Source organism: Equus przewalskii, chromosome 7 (assembly GCF_037783145.1).
Source record: "Equus przewalskii isolate Varuska chromosome 7, EquPr2, whole genome shotgun sequence".
NCBI classification, from domain to species: domain Eukaryota; kingdom Metazoa; phylum Chordata; class Mammalia; order Perissodactyla; family Equidae; genus Equus; species Equus przewalskii.
This window is the reverse complement of record NC_091837.1, coordinates 35,249,712-35,259,634: the sequence shown is the minus strand read 5'-3', so window position 1 is coordinate 35,259,634 and position 9,923 is coordinate 35,249,712. Positions and strand designations below refer to the sequence as shown.

The 9,923-nt window shown below is 42.6% G+C and overlaps 1 pseudogene; it reads left to right on the top strand.

Moving 5' to 3' along the window:
• The first annotated feature begins 2,913 nt into the window (after window positions 1-2,913).
• Window positions 2,914-7,100, top strand: LOC103545807 (small ubiquitin-related modifier 2 pseudogene; annotated as a pseudogene).
• The last annotated feature ends 2,823 nt before the right edge of the window (window positions 7,101-9,923 follow it).

Sequence of the window (9,923 nt, the reverse complement as noted above, 5' to 3'; positions counted from 1 at the left end):
TTCAGTCCCTGTCCTCCTACCCCCACCCCCAAAAAAGCAGTCGGTTCCAACACAGGAGGGGAAACCAGCTGTGACTGACTCTCTGAGAGCTGTCACTCAATGTAATTTTAGGGTGATAGAAGGATTTTTAAGGCTAATTTTGACTCTGTGCAAATTTTACCATATGTACTGGCCAGGCAACCTAAATCCTGTGGCAGTCCACTCTATATTTTGTTTCTGCAAATGCAGGGAGTGGGTGGCAGATCCCAAAGCTTCACAGCACAGTCAGGCTTGTGACAGGGACACTTAAATCTACCTAGAGCTACACAGAATCTGAAGGACTTGGGGGGAACAAAATCTACCAAAGTCAAAAAATAATGGGTACTACCACACAATGGGCAGGACAGTCTTTCCAACAAATGGTGTTGGAAAAACTGGACATCTACATGCAAAAGAACAAAGTTGGACCTTTGCCTTATACTATTTATAAAGAATAACTCAAAATGGATCAAAGACCTAAACATAAGCACTAAAAGTATTAAACTTTTAGAAGAAAACAGAGGGGGATATCTTCATTACATTGGATTTGGCAGTGATTTTTTGGATGTGACATCAGAAGCACAGGCAACAAAAGAAATAATAGATAAATTATCTTTCATCAAAATTTAAAACTTTTTGCATTAAAGGACACTATCAACAGAGTGAAAAGCACCTCACAGAATGAGAGAAAATATTTGAAAATCATCTATCTGTTAATGGATCAATATCCAGAGCATGTAAAGAACTCCTACAACTCAAAGACAAAAAACCAAAAAACCCAATTAGAAAATGGGCAGAGGACTTGAATAGACATTTCTCCAAAGAAAATATGCAGGTGGCCAATAAGCACATGAAAAGATGCTCAAATGATGAGTCATTAGGGAAATGCAAATCAAAAGCACAATGAGATACCACTTCACACTTATTAGGATGGCTGTCATAAAACAAACAAAATCCCCCAGAAAAATAACAGGTATTGGCAAGGATGTGGAGAAATTGGAACCCTGGTGCTTTGCTGGTGGGAGTGTAAAATGCGGCTGCTGTGGAAAACACTATAGTAGTTCCTCAAAAAATTAAGCAGAATTACCATATGATCCAGCAGTCCTACTTCTGGGTATACACCCAAAAGCATTGAAAGCAAGGGCTCGAAAAGATACCTGTACACTCATGTTCACGGCAGCATTATTCATAATAGCCAAAAGGTGGAAAAAACTGAAATGTCCATCAATGCCTCCACGAATAAACAAAATGTGGTCTATACATACAATGGGATATTATTCAGCCTTAACAAGGAAGGAAATTCTGACACCCGCTGCAACATGCATGAACCTTGGAGACATTATGCTAAGTAAAATAAACCAGTCACAAAAGGACGAATATTGTGTGAATCCACTTATATGAGGGTCTGACAGTAGTCAAATTCACAGAGACAGAAAGTAGAAGGGTGGTTGTCAGGGGCTAGTGAATAGGGGAGAATGAGGAATTAGCGTTTAATGGGGACAGAGTTTCTGTTTGGAAAGGTGAAAAAGTTGTGGGGGCTGGCACATGGCTGAGTGTTTAGGTCTGTGCATTCTGCTTTTGCAGCCCAGGGTTTTGCCGGTTCAGATCCTGGGTGTGGACATGGCATCGCTCGTGAAGCCATGCTGAGGCGGCGTCCCATACAGCACAACCAGAAGGACCTACAACTACAATATGCAACTACTTACTGGGGGGCTTTGGGGAGAAGAAGAAGAAGAAAAAGAAAAAAGAAGATTGGCAACAGATGTTAGCTCAGGTGCGAATCTTGAAAAAAAAAAAAGCTCTGTAGATGGATGGTGGTGATGGTTGCACCATAGTGTGAATGACTAAATACCATTGAACTGTACACTTGAAAATGGTTAAAACAGTAACTTTTATGGTATGTATATTTTATCACAATAATAAAAAAGGAATTGGTACTGTGTAACCAATTCCACCCCCTACCCCCCACCCCCTGCCAGGAAATCTCTGTTCTCTCAGTCACTTGGGTCAAGGGATAAGGCCGCTGCACTGCTCTCTGCCCAGGAGACTGATGCAGAAGCCACACAGGGCTGCCTCGGGGTGACAGACAAACCCTCGACCAGAAGAAGTGGGGAAGGCAGAGGCCACGCAGAGAAGGCGAGACCGACAGGGCCTTTAAGCCTCAGCTCCTGACCCTGACTTCCCCCAGAAGAACTGCTCAACCAAAAAGCTGCTCTTCCAATGGTTCCCATTCCACCAGCCTCGTTCTCCCAACTCCCTCCGCTACTTTCCCAAGTATGCTGCCTCAGACGGTCACAGATGTCAAATTGTCAGCCTCAGATTCTGCCTGGCTTTTTTTCTTCTTCTACTTCTAAGGTCTCTGCTCCTGATTAAGGGCTTGTGTTGAAAGGATTCTAGCACAGCCTGGACCACGCTTTGGGAAGGCAGTCCATTGGTGCTCCTGTCTCAGCACCCATCTCATAAATCACCCAGGGAAGGTCTGGGGCTGCATCCTGGCCAGCAAAAGACGGTGCTAATGGCTTGTGGTCCATCAGCAGTGGAAGGCTTCCAGCCTGTGAAGGGCACAGCAAACTGCTTATCAACCTGCCTTTGCCAGGCAAAGATTCTGGGAATCTTCTTGGTAATTCCCTGAGCGCTCAGGACAGGGTACAGTGGAAAGAAAAACCTTTGCTCTGGGCCCTCTGACTGCTCTGTCCAGTGCTGGATTCCTCATCCTTCCTAGTCCGAAGGAGACAACTCCTAGCAAACAGTCGCCCCGTAAAACCTCTTTCTTGCCTGTTCCTTTAGTAGGACTGTCTGTTAAACAGTCGTCTTTCTGCCAAGACGACAGGCGACTTCTGTCAATTATCTTCACAGCGTATGGGCAGATACAGACTATGCCATGATGCGTGTGGGGTCACCTCGGCATGGTCCAGGGTGGTGGCTCTTGGGAATCCCAGTGAGGATGCGTTATTCTGGAAAATAAGCTTGGTTAGCAAAAATGACTGTGTTCTCCTTGTTAATGAGTGCTGCAGGGAAAAGAATGTACCCAGGACCTACTCAGTGTGTTTCAGTAGTGATGCTCCAGCCACAGAATCCAGTTTCCCTCCAGAGCTTCTCTGTTATCCAGGTAGCAAGATGCTGTTTACTGAGTTGTATTCACTTACGCCTCCCTTTCAGCAGCTGTGATTTGTGCAGATTTTCATCTCTAGTGGTATCAAACGCCAAGATCCCAAAAACGAATGTGGACAATGGCTGGAATTTCCCTATCTTGGCAGCAACTTTGGGGAACAATGACAGAATAGAATGGGAAAAGGGCTGGATTCTGTTCCATCTTAAAACCAACAGCTGACTGGAGCCCTGACTCCTCATTTTGATGTACTCCCAGGTTTGAGTCATTCTGGCACATGCTCCATCTGTCAGGTATAATAATGGGTTTTAATGGTTCGTTTATAGCCCCGGGATGAAAGCCCAGCTGCATAACTTGATGTTGAGTTAAGGCATGCCCGCAATAGAGAGACTGCTCTCCTCCGTGGAAACTGAAGCGTAGATGAGCTCATGGCGAGTCCTGTCTTCAGATCTGCTGTTAAAAGAGAAAAAAGCTCTTCTCCCATTTGTTCTTTTAATAGCTTCATCTCTATTATAAGTGATCTTCCCACCTCCAGAAACTCAGCATTAAAATATCATTGAAATGCACCACAAACAGTGCAAATATTTTTTTCAGAGTGATCTTGATTATGAGCAGGGTAATATAGCAGCAACAAACACCCCTCCTAATACTAACTAAAAATATTTTAAATAGCTTTCGCACTATTCCATCCCAGGGTCTCTCACCCCTCCCGTCTGAAATGCAAAGCAGAATTTTTAATACTTTGAACTCTATGATTCAGACATACCTGGATTCATCCAAGCTCTGGAAGTTACTGTGGGGTGTGGCAGTTATAAAACATGGCATCAAAATTTTAACACTCCTCTCATCAAAAGTTGAGGTCTATGGCTCCTACTCTTGAATCTAGGCTTCGTGACTGCTTGAGCAAGAAAATGCAACAGAATTAGTAGTACTGGTTTCTAGTCCCAGGCCCTAAGGAACCAACAGCTTTTACTTTCTGTCTCTTGGGATGCTCCCCCTTCTTGGAACTCTGTCACCAGGCTGTGAGGAAACTCAACGGCGCATGGAGAAGCTCATGAAGAGAACCCAAGTTCTCAGGCCCGTGGACTCAGCTGAGCTCCCAGAAGATAGCTGGCCCTGTGAGTGAGCCATCTCGGAAGCGGTCGTCTAGCCCCCAGGCTACTATGAATAACACTGCTGTGAACATTCGTGTGCAAGTTTCTGTGTAGACGTATGTTTTCATTTCTCTTGGGTATGTACCTACGAGTAGAATTGCTAGGTCATATGGTAACTCTATGTTTGGCCATTTGAGGAACTGCCAACCTGTTTGCTACAGCAGCTGCACCATTTTACATTCCCACTGGCAATGTATGAGGGTTCCAATTCTCCATATCTTTGCCAACACTTTTTATTTTCTGTCTTTGTGATTATAGCTATCTTACTGTGAAGTGGTATCTCATTGTGGTACTGACTTGCGTTTCCCTGATGGCTAATGAAGTTGAGCATATTACATGTGCTTATTGACCATTTGCGTACCTCCTTTGGAGAGTGTTTACTCAAATCCTTTGCCCATTTTTAAATTGGGTTATATGTCTTTTTATTATTGAGCTGGAACAGTTGTTTATATATTCTAGATATCAATCATTTGTCAGATATATGATTTACAAATATTTTCTCCCATTCTGTGGGTTGCATTTTTTTACTTTTTTGATGGTGTCCTTTGAACCATAAAACTTTTTAATTTTGATAAAGTCCAATTTATCTATGTTTTTTTGGTTGCTTATACTTTAGGTGTCATATCTAAGAAACCATTGTCTAATCCAAATTCACAAAGATTTACACCTGTATTTTTTCCAAGAGTGCTACAGTTTTAGTTTAAGTCTTTGATCCATTTTGGGTTAATTGTTATATGTGGTGTAAGGTAGGGCATCCAATTTCCTTTGTTTTACATGTGACTATCCAGTTATCCAAGAACCATTTGTTGAAAAGATTATTCTTTTCCCAACTGAATGGTCTTGGCGTACGTTGAAACCCAATTAACAGCAAATGTGAAGGTTTATTTCTGGACTCCCAATTCTGAATTCTCAATTCAGTTGACCTATGTGTCTGCCTTTATGCCAATAATACACTGTCTTGTTTCCTGTAGCTTTATAGTGAGTTTTGATTTCAGGAAGTATGAGTCCTGTAACTTTGTTCTTCTTTTTCAGGATTATTTTAGCTATTCTGAGTCCCTTGCATGTCCACATGAATTTTAGGACCATTTGGTCAACATCTGCAAAGAACACAGCTAGAATTTTGATGGGGATGGCATTGAATGACTCTGTGTATCACTTTGGGAACTGTTGCCATCTTGACGATATTTAGTCTTCTGACCCTTGAACCTGAGATACCTTTCCATTTATTTAGGTCTTCCTTAATTTCTTTCAATAAATTTTTGTTTTATTTTAAATATTGGCACTTGAGCTAACATCTGTGCCAGTCTTCTTTCTTCTTTCTTCTTCTTCCTCTTTTCCCCCTCCACCGCCTCCTCCTCATTCTCCCCAAGGTCCCCAGTACATAGTTGTATATTCTAGTTGTGAGTGCCTCTGGTTGTGCTATGTGGGATGCCGCCTCAGCATGGCCTGATGAGTGATGCCATGTCTGTGCCCGGGATCCGAACTGGTGAAATCCCGGCCAACGAAGCAGAGTTCGCGAACTTAACCACTCGGCCATGGGGCTGACCCCTCAATAATGTTTTGTAGTTTTCAGAGTATAACTTTTGCCTTTCTTTTGTTCAGTTCATCCCCAAGTATTTTATTCGTTTTGATGCTGTTGTAAATGAGCAGTCTTGGTCTTTCGGCTGTGTTGAGAAGCCCTTCCCTGCTAAGAGCTTTATCTTACACAGGTATTTCAGCTCCCTGGGATTTTCACGCTTCTCTGGGTAAGTCCTAGCTTTTTCACAATTAATCAACTGGAAATAAACCCCATAATAAAGATCTTCTGGTCTAACAGGTTTTAACAGATTAAACTTACGCTTTCAAGGGACTTATTTTTTACTTTAGAAAATGCTTTTTGGCTGCTGCCGCTTCCTCCTGCAGCTGCTCCTGGCGCTGCTGTGTTCTCGTTTGGTGCCAGCCTGGCACCTCTTTTGTGAAGCGGCAGTGACGAGACTCCAGGGCTCGCCATGGCCAATGAAAAGCCCAAGGAAGGAGTCAAGACTGAGAACCATGATCATGTTAATTTGAAGGTGGCGGGGCAGGATGGTTCTGTGGTGCACTTTAAGATTGAGACATATGCTGTTTGGTAAGCTAATGAAAGCCTATTGGGAACGACAGGGTTTGTCAGAGGCAGATCGGGTTCTGACTTGACAGGCAGCTGATCAAGGAAGCACGCACACCTGCACAGTTGGAAATGGAGGATGAAGATACAACTGATATGTTCCAGCAACAGACAGGAGGTGTATACTAAAAAGGAAACCTGTGCTTTACTCCAGAACTCTGTTCCTTCAGACCAAGAGGACATTCTCCACTAGAAAACCACAGTTTGGTTGCACCACATCCTGACTACTGCAGTACAGTTTTCTCTATTCTTTCATTTTCCCTTCCCCATGCCTTTGATGTACATAAAGTAATTGGTGTATAAGCACAAGCATATTGATTTTTTTTCCCTAAATGGCCAATGCTATGTTTTGATCAACATCAAATGGAGATGGGATGGGGAAAAATACTGCTTCTGTGAAAATACCCCTTTCTCCATTAATAGCATGTGCATTCAGCTCTTACTTTTTTATTCTAGTAAGTTATTTTGTGTTCACCATTTAACAACAACAATAAAACGTGGAAGTTATTCCATACCGTGTTCACTTGGAGAGTTTTAATGTTTTTCATTTATCATTGTAAAACCAAGAACAATTTTATAGCTTTTTTATATGTAGCCATTATATGTAGGGCAATCTGTCTTCAGGTAGGGATAAATTACTCTCAAAGAAAGGAATCCTAGATAGTTTTCCCTTCAAGTCAAGCATCTTATTGTTTAAATAAACTTCTTCTGAAAAAAAAGAAAGAAAATGCTTTTATTACTTCTGTTTCTCAGCTCAAGTGCAATTAACAGTAAAATGAAATGTGGCTCACTATGCTTTCCTCAGACTTATGTTAAATGACCTTATTTTAAAGAAAAACAAGGCAGAAATCCTTCCCCAGTAGCTTTTCTTGGGAAGAGCTCTACTCCTCGGGCTATTTCTGTATGCCCTTTCAGCAACAAGATTTTCAGTCTCAGCATATGTGAATTTCCAGTTTCTTCTTTGTTGAGAATAACTAGAAAAAGCATGAAATGGAGTTCAGAAATAGTAAAGAGAGATGATATTAAATAAGAGCAGTAGGAATTCTGCCAAGAAGCCTTGAGAGGAATGACAGGAGCGGAGGGAAAGGCTCTTGCACGTGGAACAGCTCCTGCGTGGCGAGGAGGAGGCGCTCGGAGGAGCTCCCAGCGAGGCGTGGCCTGGCTGCCGTTTCAGTCATCGAAATCAGACTGCAGCGAAAGTGGGCTTCTTTACTTTTTAATGAAAAATTTCAAAAACACAAAATAGAGTAAGTATTTGTCATAATGAACAAATATAATGAACCTCCAGGCACCCATCACCCCAGACTCAACAGTCATCAACTCATGGCCAAATTTGCATCTTCTGTAAACCTACTAATCCCCACCCCTACCCAGATGATTTGGAAGCAAATCCCAGATTTTACATTATTTCACCCACAAACCTTTCATTATATATGTATATATCTATATCCATGTATATGTACCCATTATCATACCTTTGAATATTTTATGTTAAGAAATTATTGTTAATTTTCAACCAGAGTTCAAATTTTCCAATTATCTCATAATTTTTTCTTTGTTTGTTTGAATCGGGATCCATATAAGGTCCATATGTTGCAATTGGTAGATGTTTCCCTTAAAATCTTTCAGTCCATATTTCAGTGAAGATCCGGGCATGGGGAGAAATGCTTCTTCACAGGTGCCTACTTCTCCATGAATAGTCTGCAACAAAACCAAATAAATGTATCATGGTCCTGTAGAAACTATAGGGTAAGAAACTTCTTCAACACTTCTAACAACCGAATGAAAATAACAGTGAGTATAGATTTCATATATTGTGGATTCAGAAGTGTCAAAATGTAACTTCATTTTATTAATTTTTAACTTGAGTCCTTATTCTGTCTTTTTTTTTGAAAACTCAGTCTAGTCTCAGATAAATCTAATCGGGTCCAGTGAGTTTTCAATTTTAGTCACCTTCGGAACACCCGCCCCCCCTTCTCCCAGGAGCTGATGCTGTCAAAAGGACCCACTTACCTGCAGTTTTGTGTGGGTGGGGAGGAACTGAGCCCTCCTGTTTCATTGTTCCCTCTGTTTTCCATTGCTGCATACATAATGAGCTGCCACAAACTTAGTGGCTTAAAGCTACACTTGCTTATTAGCTCACCGTTCTGTGTGTCAGAATTCTTGCGCAGCATGACTGGGTTCTCTGCTCGGGGAAGGCTGAAATCAAGGTAGTGGCCGGGTGAAGTTCTTGTCTGGAGGCTCTGGGGAAAATTCACTTCCGAAGTTATTCTTGTTCTTGGCAGAATTCAATTCCTTTTGGTTGTGGGACTGAGGTCCTGGCTTCATTGCTAGCTGTTAGCTGAGAGCTGCCCTCCACATCTAGATATCACCCACATCCCTTGCCACATACACCCCTCTGTCTTCAAGCCAGCAAGGGCACATCAAATCCTTCATGTACTTCAAATTTCTGACTTCCTCTTCGGTAACCAGATGGAGACAACTGTCTGCTCTTAAAGGGTTCCTGTGATTGGATAGCGCCCCACTCCCCTCACTGTCCCCATATAATCTCGATATGTTGATACCAACTGATCTAGAAACTTAATTACGTGTGGGTGTAATGTAATGTGGGTGTATGTGGGTAACATCTGCAAAATGCCGCCACAGCAGTTCCTAGATGGGTGTTTGATTGAATATCTGGGAGAAGACTCATGTACACCAGGGGCTAGGAAGGGGTTGGGGGTTGGTGAGGGCATCTTAGAATTCTGCCTACCGCAACTTCCATGGTAAAAATTCATGAGCTGCAGCTGTGTCATCAGCTGTCCATGCCGTATCTTCTGATGGTGCATCTTCTGGTCCTACCTTGAGCGTTGGGCTGGTCCTTGAGACAGGATCTTTCTCTCTCTCCAAGATAATCTCTAGAAGTGAGGAAAGCAGGACTGGAGGCTGGAAGAGAAGCTGATCCTCAGTGCATTGGAAACAGCAGCTTCAGCCTGTCCTAATGGGAGCTGGGACAGCCCTTCAGAGTCAGCCCAAATGAGACAATGGGGCTGGGCTTGTGTATCTCCACATCAACCAGTCACTGGCCACAAGACACTTCCTGGGGGCGGAAGTGATGCAAATCTCAAGGGAGGCAGCTCCCTGTGTTGAGGGGAGTTTCCAGGCAAGGACCCAGCTGTGAGGCAGCTGCTGTTCCCAGCAGCCAGGAGATGGGTTCTGGGCCCAGAAGAGGGTAGACTAGCACACCCTACCTCAATATCCACACCACCCAGCTTTTCTCCTTTTCGCTTTTTTCTAAGGTACACCTGGGGCTTTCCTTTTGAATTTATAAGCCAAGAGTTCTGGCATATTTGTTCTCTAGTTCTGCTGTGCCTGAGTTAGCAAAACGGCTTCGTATTTTATGAACCATTTTGCCACGGCAAAATGGATATTCAAGTATATAATATCCATTATTACAATTTAATGTATAATAGCATTTTATTGATTTTTTATTTGTGAGTATACTACTTTACTGGGAATT